Source organism: Nelumbo lutea, chromosome 1 (genome assembly GCF_056320005.1).
Source record: "Nelumbo lutea isolate HS-2025 chromosome 1, American lotus-T2T, whole genome shotgun sequence".
NCBI classification, from domain to species: domain Eukaryota; kingdom Viridiplantae; phylum Streptophyta; class Magnoliopsida; order Proteales; family Nelumbonaceae; genus Nelumbo; species Nelumbo lutea.
In genome coordinates, this window is record NC_142684.1 from 129,481,269 (window position 1) to 129,492,198 (window position 10,930).

The window sequence follows — 10,930 nt, forward strand, 5'->3', positions numbered from 1 at the left end:
TTATTTAAATATTTACTTAAAATATATTTTTTTCCAACCGAGTATATTTATTATATAATAGATTTATTAATTCAAATTTTCCATTTAAGAATAAACATTAATGATTTGGCTTAACAATTTTAATGACTATTAATAAATATTGATTCTTATTTTAAGGTTTAATTACTATATTTGGTAATTATTATCAGGCATGCTTTGAATTGATAACTGATGATTGTTATTTCATTTTTTATTATTTACTTAAATAAGTACTTGATGATGAATTATTATTATTATTATTATTATTATTATTATTATTAATTATTTCTATAAATAATTGATTGTTGTTATTATTTACTTAATTCATTAATTTTGAGTAAGTAATTATTTGATTTAATCTTAATAATTTCATTTTTTTTAATTATTTATAATAGACATTTAGGGTAGGCTCTTTATTTGATTTAAGAGACATCATGTTTTATCTAGACAATGACCATATACTAAGAGGCAACTACAGTATCATTTAATTTTAAATTTACTATTTAACAATAAAAAATCAATGTCCTGTTGAGCAACCCACCCCCAAAAAAGTATCAATAACTTTGAAATCATTAATCTATTATGAAATAGTAAACTTAGATGGATGTTTACAACAATATCACCAATACTGCTTAATATTTAGGGACATATGAATGGATAAAAAACATTTATGATATCCATTCAAAGAGACAAAGAATGAAGAAAATCATTCAAAGAGCTGCTAAGAAAAACAATCCATGCCAAACAACATTTGCAGATGCATCCATCCTCTAAAGTGAGAGATGAAAAATATATGATTACAATCAAATCATCATCATGTATGACTATAATCAACTGATAATGTAATTAGATTTCGAAGCCCATCCAACAGAGGAAACATGAAAGAAAGGAGAATAGTAGGACCATCCTAAGTATGGAAGTCACCTCCAAGTTAAGTGCCAACACTTCTTTTGGTAGATCATTGTTATGGATTTTAAGTCTAAGCCCCCCACAATGCACATAGATTAGCTAGAATTTATCTTTAAGAAAAGATAGGGAAACATGTACATAACTTAATGGTATGCTTGAATTATAATTTTGGGCATGTTGATGCGTCAAATTCAAGTCAATTAGAATACTCATAGATTTTTAGTTCATTCATTTAGTGGTAATTTGAATTTTTTTATTCCATGTCTTTATTGAGTAATATAGATTAATAATATATTAATAATTATGAAAGCACTAATAGTAATAAGTATATTATTATTACTATTATTTGCTAATAATATATTCTTATTATGTGTGTATTGATTTTGAAATCAGTAGTATTAAATTATTATTATCATTATTATTATTGTTGTTGTTGTTGTTGTTGTTGTTGTTGTTGTTGTTGTTGTTGTTGTTATTAAGTAATTAATTTGTTATAATTATGATTTTAAGTTAACTCCTAAAGTAATAATTGCTTTTATAATTCTTTTAGTTTAACAATAATTAATAAGTGAAAGTTTATAATTTAACTTTCACTAAATGAAATATTTATTGGAGAATAATAATAGTATTAATTATAATTACTTATAATGATAATAATAATAATAATATAAATAATTAACACTAATTACATATTTATAAAAAAAATCAATATGAATTAATATAAATATAAAATGATTATATCCCAATTAATAATTAACATTATTAAAATACTTATTATATATCATTAATTAATTAACATTCCAAAGTAATAATTATCATTTTTATAATTAAGGAATTAATTATTAGTAAGTAACTATAATGAGTAATTATTTTTTATCAGAAATCATTAGCAATAATTATTATAAGAAATTATTATCAGTAATTAATTATTAGTGAGTTATTATTGATAGTGATTAACAGCTGAAATTAATTAATTAGAAGTCATTAATTATTATTAGTATCCCTATCCTTCAAAAAGTTTACTCATTATCATCATCATCATCAATGACAACAACTTGATAAATACATAATTTGATAAAAATAGGTAAATATCATTAATTTATTTTTTTATCTTTTGGAAAACTTAATAAGAGAAAAATAAAATGGTTAGCATTGCAAATGAAAAGTTATTTGGATTTCTGCAAAAAAAATTATTGAACATAAAAAACCAGTTACTAAAAAATAAGTTTGTTAATGAAAGATTTATTAAAATTATTTTGTAAATAATAATTTTAAGAAATTAATAATTAATAATTGTCCAAATTAAAACAGGTAATTTCATCAAGTAATTTTAAGTAATTAAATTTTTCTATTAACAAATAATATATTCTTATTATGTGTGTATTGACTTTGAATTCAGTAATATTAAAGTATTATTATTACTACTACTACTATTTTTATTTTTATTAAGTAATTAATTTGTTATAATTATGATTTTTAGTTAATTCATAAAACAATATTTGCTTTTATAATTCTTTAAATTTAACAATATTCAATAATTGAAAGTTTTAAAGTTTAATTGTCACTAAATGAAATATTTTTTGGAGAATAATAATAGTATTAATTATAATTACTTGTAATAATAATAATGTACAGAAGTAACACTAATGATATATTTATAAAATAATTAATATGAATTAATATTAATATAAAATGATTATATCCCAATTAATAATAACATTATTAAAATACTTATTAATTAACATTCCAAAGTTATAATTATCACCATTAGTATTAGTAATAATTCATTATAATTATTGATAATAATAATATAATTATATTCATTAATATAATATTGTTAATTATAATTACTTATAATAATATAATTAATTATTTAATATAAATGTATGAATTATAATTTCTGATAATAATTATAATATAAATAATTACCATTACATATTTATTTTCAAAATAATTAATATGTTAATATAAATATAAAATGATTATTTCCGAATTATTAATTACCATTATGAAAATATTTATTAATTATCATTTCGAATTAATAATGAGAAATATTGTCATTAATAAATTATCAGTAATTAAGTATTAGCAGTAATTATTATAAGAAATTATTTTTCTGATTTAATAATGAACAATATTGTCACTAATTAATTATTATCAATGAGTAATTATTATTAATAATTAGTAGCTGTAATTAATTAATTAGATTAGTAGTTAACAGTAATTAATAGCACAACTTTTTTTTAGGAAATGATTGAAAGTAGGAGCTTACCACTTTTCACAACTCTATATGGTGGTGGGCTCCACTCTGCATGTTAGTGGGCTCTTTTCTTGACCTACCACTAATCAGAATTTGACACATGTCTAGTGGGCTCTATTCTTAAACTACCACTATTCAGATTTTGACAAGTATCTATTTTATTTAAATCTTTGAAATGACAGGTGTTTGAATGTAAGTGGGCCACATGTCTGACTGGGGGAGACTTTGGCCTGATTTCATTATTTTAATATATATATATATTAGATGTCAGATATCCCAAGTACCCAACAAGTTTGGGCCCTAACTGAGGGCATCATAGTTCAAAAGTTGTTGGGTCCATGATGGAACCTAAAAAGTTGGAATTAAGGATATGATGGAGGAGAAGATGGATCATCAAGCATTCAAGCCCAATTATTTTGGGAATATTTTACTGTTATTGCACAAATACAATGAATGAGCTCAGGGTCTGTTATGCGGTGGATATGAGATGGACTCCGCTCCTCCCTTAAATGGAATTAAGATAAATTTTGATGCCTCAATGAAGATGGTGTGCGGTGCGTATGGCTGCTGCTGCATCATGAGAGATTTTACAGGCAAAATCTTGATGGCAAAGATGGGCCAAATTGATAATAGTGGCACAAAAGTGGGCAGCTCTACAAGCCCACAAACTTGATCTCCAAGTCCCTCATGCCCACCACATTATATCATTGAAGGCAATAGATTAGTAGTCATGGAAGCCCTCCAAGATAAAAGTTGAGCATCCATGCAAATGCTTTAAGATTGCAAGTCCATATATATTGCCATTAATTTCATCATATCTGTGCAAATTGCCCTATCCATTCTTGAACCCGTTTATGTATCCCTGATTTCAAACCCAATTTAAACCCGTCTAACTTTTTCTATCAATTTCCCAAACCCGTCCCGTCCCAAACCTGTTAAGCCCGTCCCACCCATTAAACCCCTTGACCAAAGGGTTTTCTACTAAAAAAAAAGTTTCTTAATGCTTATGGTATGACTTAAACCATTAAGCCATCTCACATCTCGTGTTATTTAATGGAATAAAATAGATGTTATTAACTTTTGTGTTCATCAAAACAATCAAAACATATATATGATTAGAAATTCCAACTAAAAATTAAAAGAAATAATATTTAAAATTAGAATTTTATAACTAAATGAAATAAACAATCTATCAAATCCAAATTTACATAAAATGATGATTTTAATCCTAAGAAATTTATGCAAATAAAATATTAATAATAGAATAATTATCTAAGTACTTAAAATTTATAAATTTGCGCATAATGTATAATATAATAGGTTCATATTTATGCATTCCGGGTATTGGATATCGGATACCCTAAAGTCAAAACCCAAACCCTATAGAGTTTTAATCTAAAATCCTAAACCTGTTCCAAACCCTATAGAATTTTGATAAACAGGTCCTATTAGGGTTGGGACGGATCGAATACCCAAAAATTTACATGGAATTGCCATCCCTACCTAGAGAGAAGGGAACTGCGGTGGTGATTGATTTTGCTGGGATGGGTTTTTTTTTTTGAGAGCTGTTGCTTGAGGAATTCCCCGGACCCGGAGACCTTAGTCTTATTCTCTCTCGCGTGTAATTTAATTGGTATTTTTTTTTCTTTGGTTCGGGTTTTGCTTCTTTCCTTGTTTTTTACCACTTATCAAAATATATATTTAAATGCCAAATGCAGGAGGTATATATCTGTACTTAATTCACCACTCCCAAAACCCAGATATTAGGGCTAGAATTGGGTATCGCCTTTTTCTATTTGAAAATACAAAATAACATCCATCTACTAGAGGGAGTTTTAACGCCCTCCCACTTGGGTATCGCCCAAGTTAGCATTTTATACTGGTTTAGGCTTGGGCATTCGGGCTGGGCCAATTCAAAATTTTAACAAAAGTCCGACCCGAGACCACCAAATTGTATCCCTAATAATAGTAAATCTATGGGCCGCCCATGGCACCCTCTGTCGGAATACGTAGCTACGGTTGGTATGTGGAAGAGGTACCTCGCCAAAGACTTTTTTTTTTTCGTTGACAATTCTTAGTTCTTGCCTTCTTGGCAAAAACACAGCAGTAATGAGCTCAAGTATGAAAAGAAGATAGAAGACGCTTTTGAAAGGGTGAGAGCCTCAGCCCGTGGGCCTTGGCCCGAGATGTATGAAAGCAATGTCTCTCTTTAAGAGAAAAATAGATGTTGATGAGGAAGGAGCTTTGGGATTTTGGTCATGAGGAATTTGAAGCAAAGTCATGGGATTAGATTGGATTTCGGGTCTTGGCCCGGGTGGGGGACGACCTTGCTCCAAAGGGCTGTCAGTGGGCTGAGTTCACCCGACAGACCGAATCCAACCCTATTGTGTAATTCTTGGGCGGTCCCAGCTCTATTTTGAGGCCCAATAACAAATTAATAATTGGGTTGATACTGGGTTTACTATGTCCGGATATGATGAGTGATTGAGGTACCCAACCAGCAACCACCAATAGGATACATAAACGATGAAGCTCCAAATATGATCACGTTCCTGCCCTGGAGAATTTAACGTTCTTTTAGTTTGTTTTGGGGGCGTTTGGGATGACATTTTTGGTGCTCCCGTTTACAGTCATTGTCTGTTGTGTAAGGCCTTTTGACTTCATTGTACCGAAATTATGTTTGAATTTTGATTGGACAGATTTGTTTTCAAGCATTTCTCCCCATGCCATCGGGTTATTTTCAAACATTTGTATCTTCCCAAATTTGATAACTTGCCATGTATAGCTTCAAGAAAGAGAAATTAAAGTGAGAAACCCAGTTGGATAACAAATGGTCAATAGATTGCGGTGGGGAAGTTATAAGATGCTGAGGCTAATATGGTCTGAGCATATATATACATAATTAACAAGGTAATTGGACTTCTTTTTTGAATTTCCGATTTCTAAATAGTTTTCACTTTTCACATGATAGGCTGATAGCATCATCAGAATTAAGTTTGCTGAGATAGAACTTTTACAGGGTCAGGGAGAAAAAATATCAATAATCTTATCTGTGAACAGGTTGAGCAATAAAAGAGCTAGCAGAGCTTATGAAAGATTCAAAACATGTGCTTCTACTTTATTAATAGCTTTGCAAATACACTTGTTTAATAGGCAGCTCTTCCACCACCACCAGCAGCCTGAATTGACCAGAGCTGCACTCTATTTATTACGGACATACAAATTTCTCAGTTCAAATTTAAAGCAAGACTACATCGATCTGCATGAGAGGAACTAACCATGTCACTAAGATATCTACTTAGAGAGCTTAATGAAAGCTATATGAGATGTATTGGACACTTTAGTGAGAGTGCCAAGTTCAGGAGCCAGCAAGCATTTGGAGGCTGTAGAAGAAACCTAAGCACCCACAGTCCTTGTTACACTTGTCCCTACACTCAGCCAGATTCATTGGACCATCTCCCTCTGTGTACTCATTCAGGAAATGCTCAACACCCACAATTTTGTAATAATTATTTACATTGGCTCTGGATTTGCAGGGAGGAAGAGCGGGGAGTGCACAAATTTTGCTCCACCATGTCAAGCCAAGAGGCGTGGGACAAGCTACACATTGATCATCCTCACAGACTCCGAGTGATCCACATCTGGTAGGCAGCTTACACTCGCTCATGCTCCCATCTCTGTCAAAGAGGGTGAATGTTACTTCCCAAGCACCCCAGTCGACCTTGTCACTGTAGGTGTAGATCTTAAGATTACCATCCGATTCCACTCGAAGCATTGAGTAGGTGGCATTGTATTTTGGTCTGGCCCAGATACGACTCGACACTGACGAGGAGTTGATCATGGCATAATCAAATTTTAAATCAAAAGCATAAGCTTCCTCTGTTTCAGGTTCACTGTTGAACTTTACATAGGCCAGGGGGTCATGCCCGTTCCCCAACTCATCGTAGTAGTAAAGCAACGGCTTTGGGGAGTTATTATTCTTGAGATACAGAGCAACTCTGTTCTGCTCCAGCACAAGGCTGTATGGTCCTTGGGATCCATCAACACTGGACACACGGCTAACAATCCTTGTGGATCCACCAAGTCGTAGCTCCTGGCCTACCAGAAGTGTATCAGTTGGATGGTCGAAGCTTTGCCATACAAACCTACCTTGCTTATCGTGTAGGACTATGTTGCCACTTGGGAGTAGCTTGAAGCCGACAACACCTTTGTTAGCGGTGGCAGTCTGCCAGACCACCCGGCCATCGGCATCGGCCAGGACGAGATTGCCGTCGCGGCCAAATGTAAGAGAAGCGTTTTCGCGTACAGGGTTGCCACGATTGGCTTCCCAGACCCAACGCATGATGGACTCAGAACGACGAGTACCCATTCGGAGAGCAAGGGTGAAGTCATCAGGGGTGGTGTTGTAGAAGCAAAGTTGAAAAGGAAACGTGAAGACATCTAATACACGATAGCTTGCGTCATATTCTACTACGTACTCACCAAATTCGCCTTGGTTGACATACTTGAAGGTCTTTGATGGGGAACAGTGGCTTGAACTTGAAGTAGGAAGAAGGGAAGGATGAGGAATAGGAAGAAGATGGAGAGAGGTGGGACTGAAACTGACGCTGATGAACACAGCATTCTCGCTTGCTTATCCTTGCATTGTTGCTCAATTTGCAGTGTTAGTAGTGTTAGAGAGGAGGACCAAGGAAGATGTATATATATATATAGGCCAACAAAAACTCAAAGTAAGCCTCTTGTGACGGGCCGCCGTCGGCTGCTTATGTGGGGACCGAATCCAGTAGGCACAACAAATTTGAAGGTGCTCTTGAAAAGTAAAAAAGGTGGGCCAGTAGGTGGCTCACCGAATTTACAATCGGTGACCCACCGAGCTGAGCCCGCCATATTGAACGGTGGCACACCGTTCTGTTCGGTGGCAACCATTTTATTGTTTGCTTAATTATGAAAGAAAAATTTTAAAAACCCCATTATACCCCTAAGCTCAAGTATAAATAGGGGTTAGTTAAAAATATACTCCATTTCATTTCAGTGTATGGTGAAGTGTGTTGAGAGTAGTATTGTGTTTTGGTGTATTGAGTGTCGAGTACGGGTGTGATTTCAGTGAAATTATTTTTATATTTTTTCCTGTTTATAGTAAGAAGGAAGCTCTGAGCTACTGGCCGTAGACGTAGGCATTTTGGCCGAATCACGTAAATCTGGTGTTCTCTCTTTCTTGTTCTATTTTTCTATTGCTATCTACTTTTTATTTTCTTTTTGTGCACGTACAGATTACATTATTTCCGCTGTGCAATACCAACAATTGCTATCAGAGCCACACGGTTCTGTTCTGGGATTTTGCCAAAATCTTTATTTGTTGTTCTGGTATTGCACGTGTTGAATATGGCGAGTTCGAGCTCTACCCGGTTCGACATATTGAAATTCAACGGATCCAACTATGCAATTTGGAAGCTGAAGATGCATGCTGTGTTGGTGAAAGAAGATTGTGCAATTGCCATAGAAGGAAAAAAGAAGAAGCCTGCTGATATGAAAGACGAAGATTTTGAGAAGAAAAACCAGATAGCCATGGCTGATATTCTTCTTGCTTTAGAAGATTCGGTTTTATTCAACGTGTCCAAGGAAACCACTACCAAAGGTTTATGGGACAAGTTGCAGAATCTCTACGAGGGAAAATCAATGTCCAACAAAATCTTTCTCCAACGACAACTCTACAATCTGAGGATGAAGAACGGAGCCTCTTTGCAAGTATACTTGAATGAGTTCAACACTCTACTAAGCATATTAGCAGTTGTAGAGGTACGTATTGATGACGAAGAAAATGTTGCTCTTTTGCTTTGTTCTATGCCACACTCTTGGGATAGTTTGATAATGAATTTGAGCAATACTAAAGATCTGTCATTAGAATTTACTATTTCTATGTTGCTTACAGAAGAATCTCGTAGAAAAGTTGGTGAGAATTCTTCAAGTGATGCAATGATGGTACGAGATAGATCGAATGAGAGAAACGACTCTATCAAAAATCAAACGAGATCCAAGTCAAGAGGCAACAAGAAAGGACTCAAGTGTTGGATTTGTGGTAAGAAGGGGCACCTTCGAAAAGATTGTTGGCAATCCAAAGTTGAGCAAAATCGGCCCAACTCTAACAAAGATCCGGCTTCAAATAATTCCCAAGGAAACATCGCAGAAGGAAGTAATTCATCAGAAGATGGTGAGGTACTGTCTATTGATTCTTGTGAAAATTTAAAGCATAACTGGATATTAGATTCTAGTGCTTCTTTCCATATGAAGCCATGCAGAGATTGGTTCTACACATACCAATCGTGCAATGGTGGGACTATTTACATGGGTGATAATAGCACATGCAAAATAGTGGGAATTGGAGATGTTAGAATTACTATGTTTGACGGCATCACTCGTACAATCTCTGGTGTACGGTATGTTCCTGAACTATGAAAGAGTCTCCTGTCACTAGGAAAGTTTGATGAAGACGGTTACAAGTTTTCTGGAGAAAATGGCCAATTGAAGATCAGTAAAGGAGCTATGGTAATTGCAAAAGGCAAATTACAAGAGAAGCTATACCACTTGATCAGGGATACCATGGTCGGCGATGCCATCGTTGCAAATGTTGTGCTCGATTCTATCATGATTTGGCACAAACGTTCGGGTCATATGAGCAAGTAAGGACGTAAGGTACTTCTTGATCAAAATCTACTTCTTGGTTTAAAATCTACTTATTTGAATTTTTGTGAAAATTGTTTATTTGGGAAACACCATAGAGCTAGTTTTCACAAGTCTAAAGCTAGGAGTAGAGAGGTATTAGATCTAATACGCTTTGATACGTGGGAAGCTACTACGGAATCTCTTGGAGGTTCATTATACTTTGTCTCTTTTATTGATGATTTCTCCAAGAAAGTATGGGTTTATTTACTCCAACGGAAGAGTGATACTTTTTCCTATTTCAAGAAGTTCAAAGCTCTAGTTGAAAATCAAAAGGGGAAAAGAATTAAGTGTCTAAGAACCGACAATGGGAAAGAATGTACCTTAAAAGAATTTGAAGGATTTTGCAATGAGCATGGCATTCTGAGATAGTATATGGTTCCACGAACTCTGTAACAAAATGGAGTTGCTGAACAGATGAATCGTACACTTATGGATCGAGCTAGAAGCATGTTGAGTGCAGCTGGGCAGAAGCAGTACTTTTGGGCAGAAGCAGTCAATACGGCATGTTACCTAGTAAATCACTCTCCCACTACGGCACTTGATTGCAAAATTCCAGAAGAGGTATGGTCAGGAAACCCTGTTGATTATTCTTTCCTACGTACATTTGGTTGTTATGCTTATGTTTGGATTTCTAAGGAGCAAAGGACCAAGCTAGAGGCAAGGTCCAAAAGTGTATTTTTATTGGCTATGCAGAAGGTACAAAGGGATACAGATTATGGGATCCTACTGCCCACAAGATAGTTATTAACCGAGATGTTGTCTTCAATGAAGATTCGATGCAGAAAGAATCAAGTTCTAAGACAACAGAGAAAGTTGAAGTGGAATCTTTTCAAAAGATTCAAAAGCAACAAATTGATACAATTGTTGATGTACCTGAAGAGCACATTGAAAATTTTGAAGGAGAGACTCACGATGATCAAGGTCGATCAAGGAGAGCTACAAGACCTCTTGTTTGGCTTCAGGATTATGTAACAGCTTATTCTTGCATTACAGAAGAGCATGAGCCTTGTTCATACCAGGAAG

At 33.9% G+C, this 10,930-nt stretch overlaps 1 pseudogene; it reads right to left on the bottom strand.

The window, feature by feature from the left end:
- Nucleotides 1-6,352: 6,352 nt before the first annotated feature.
- LOC148877520 (epidermis-specific secreted glycoprotein EP1 pseudogene) lies at nucleotides 6,353-7,810 on the bottom strand (annotated as a pseudogene).
- Between the last annotated feature and the right edge of the window lie 3,120 nt (nucleotides 7,811-10,930).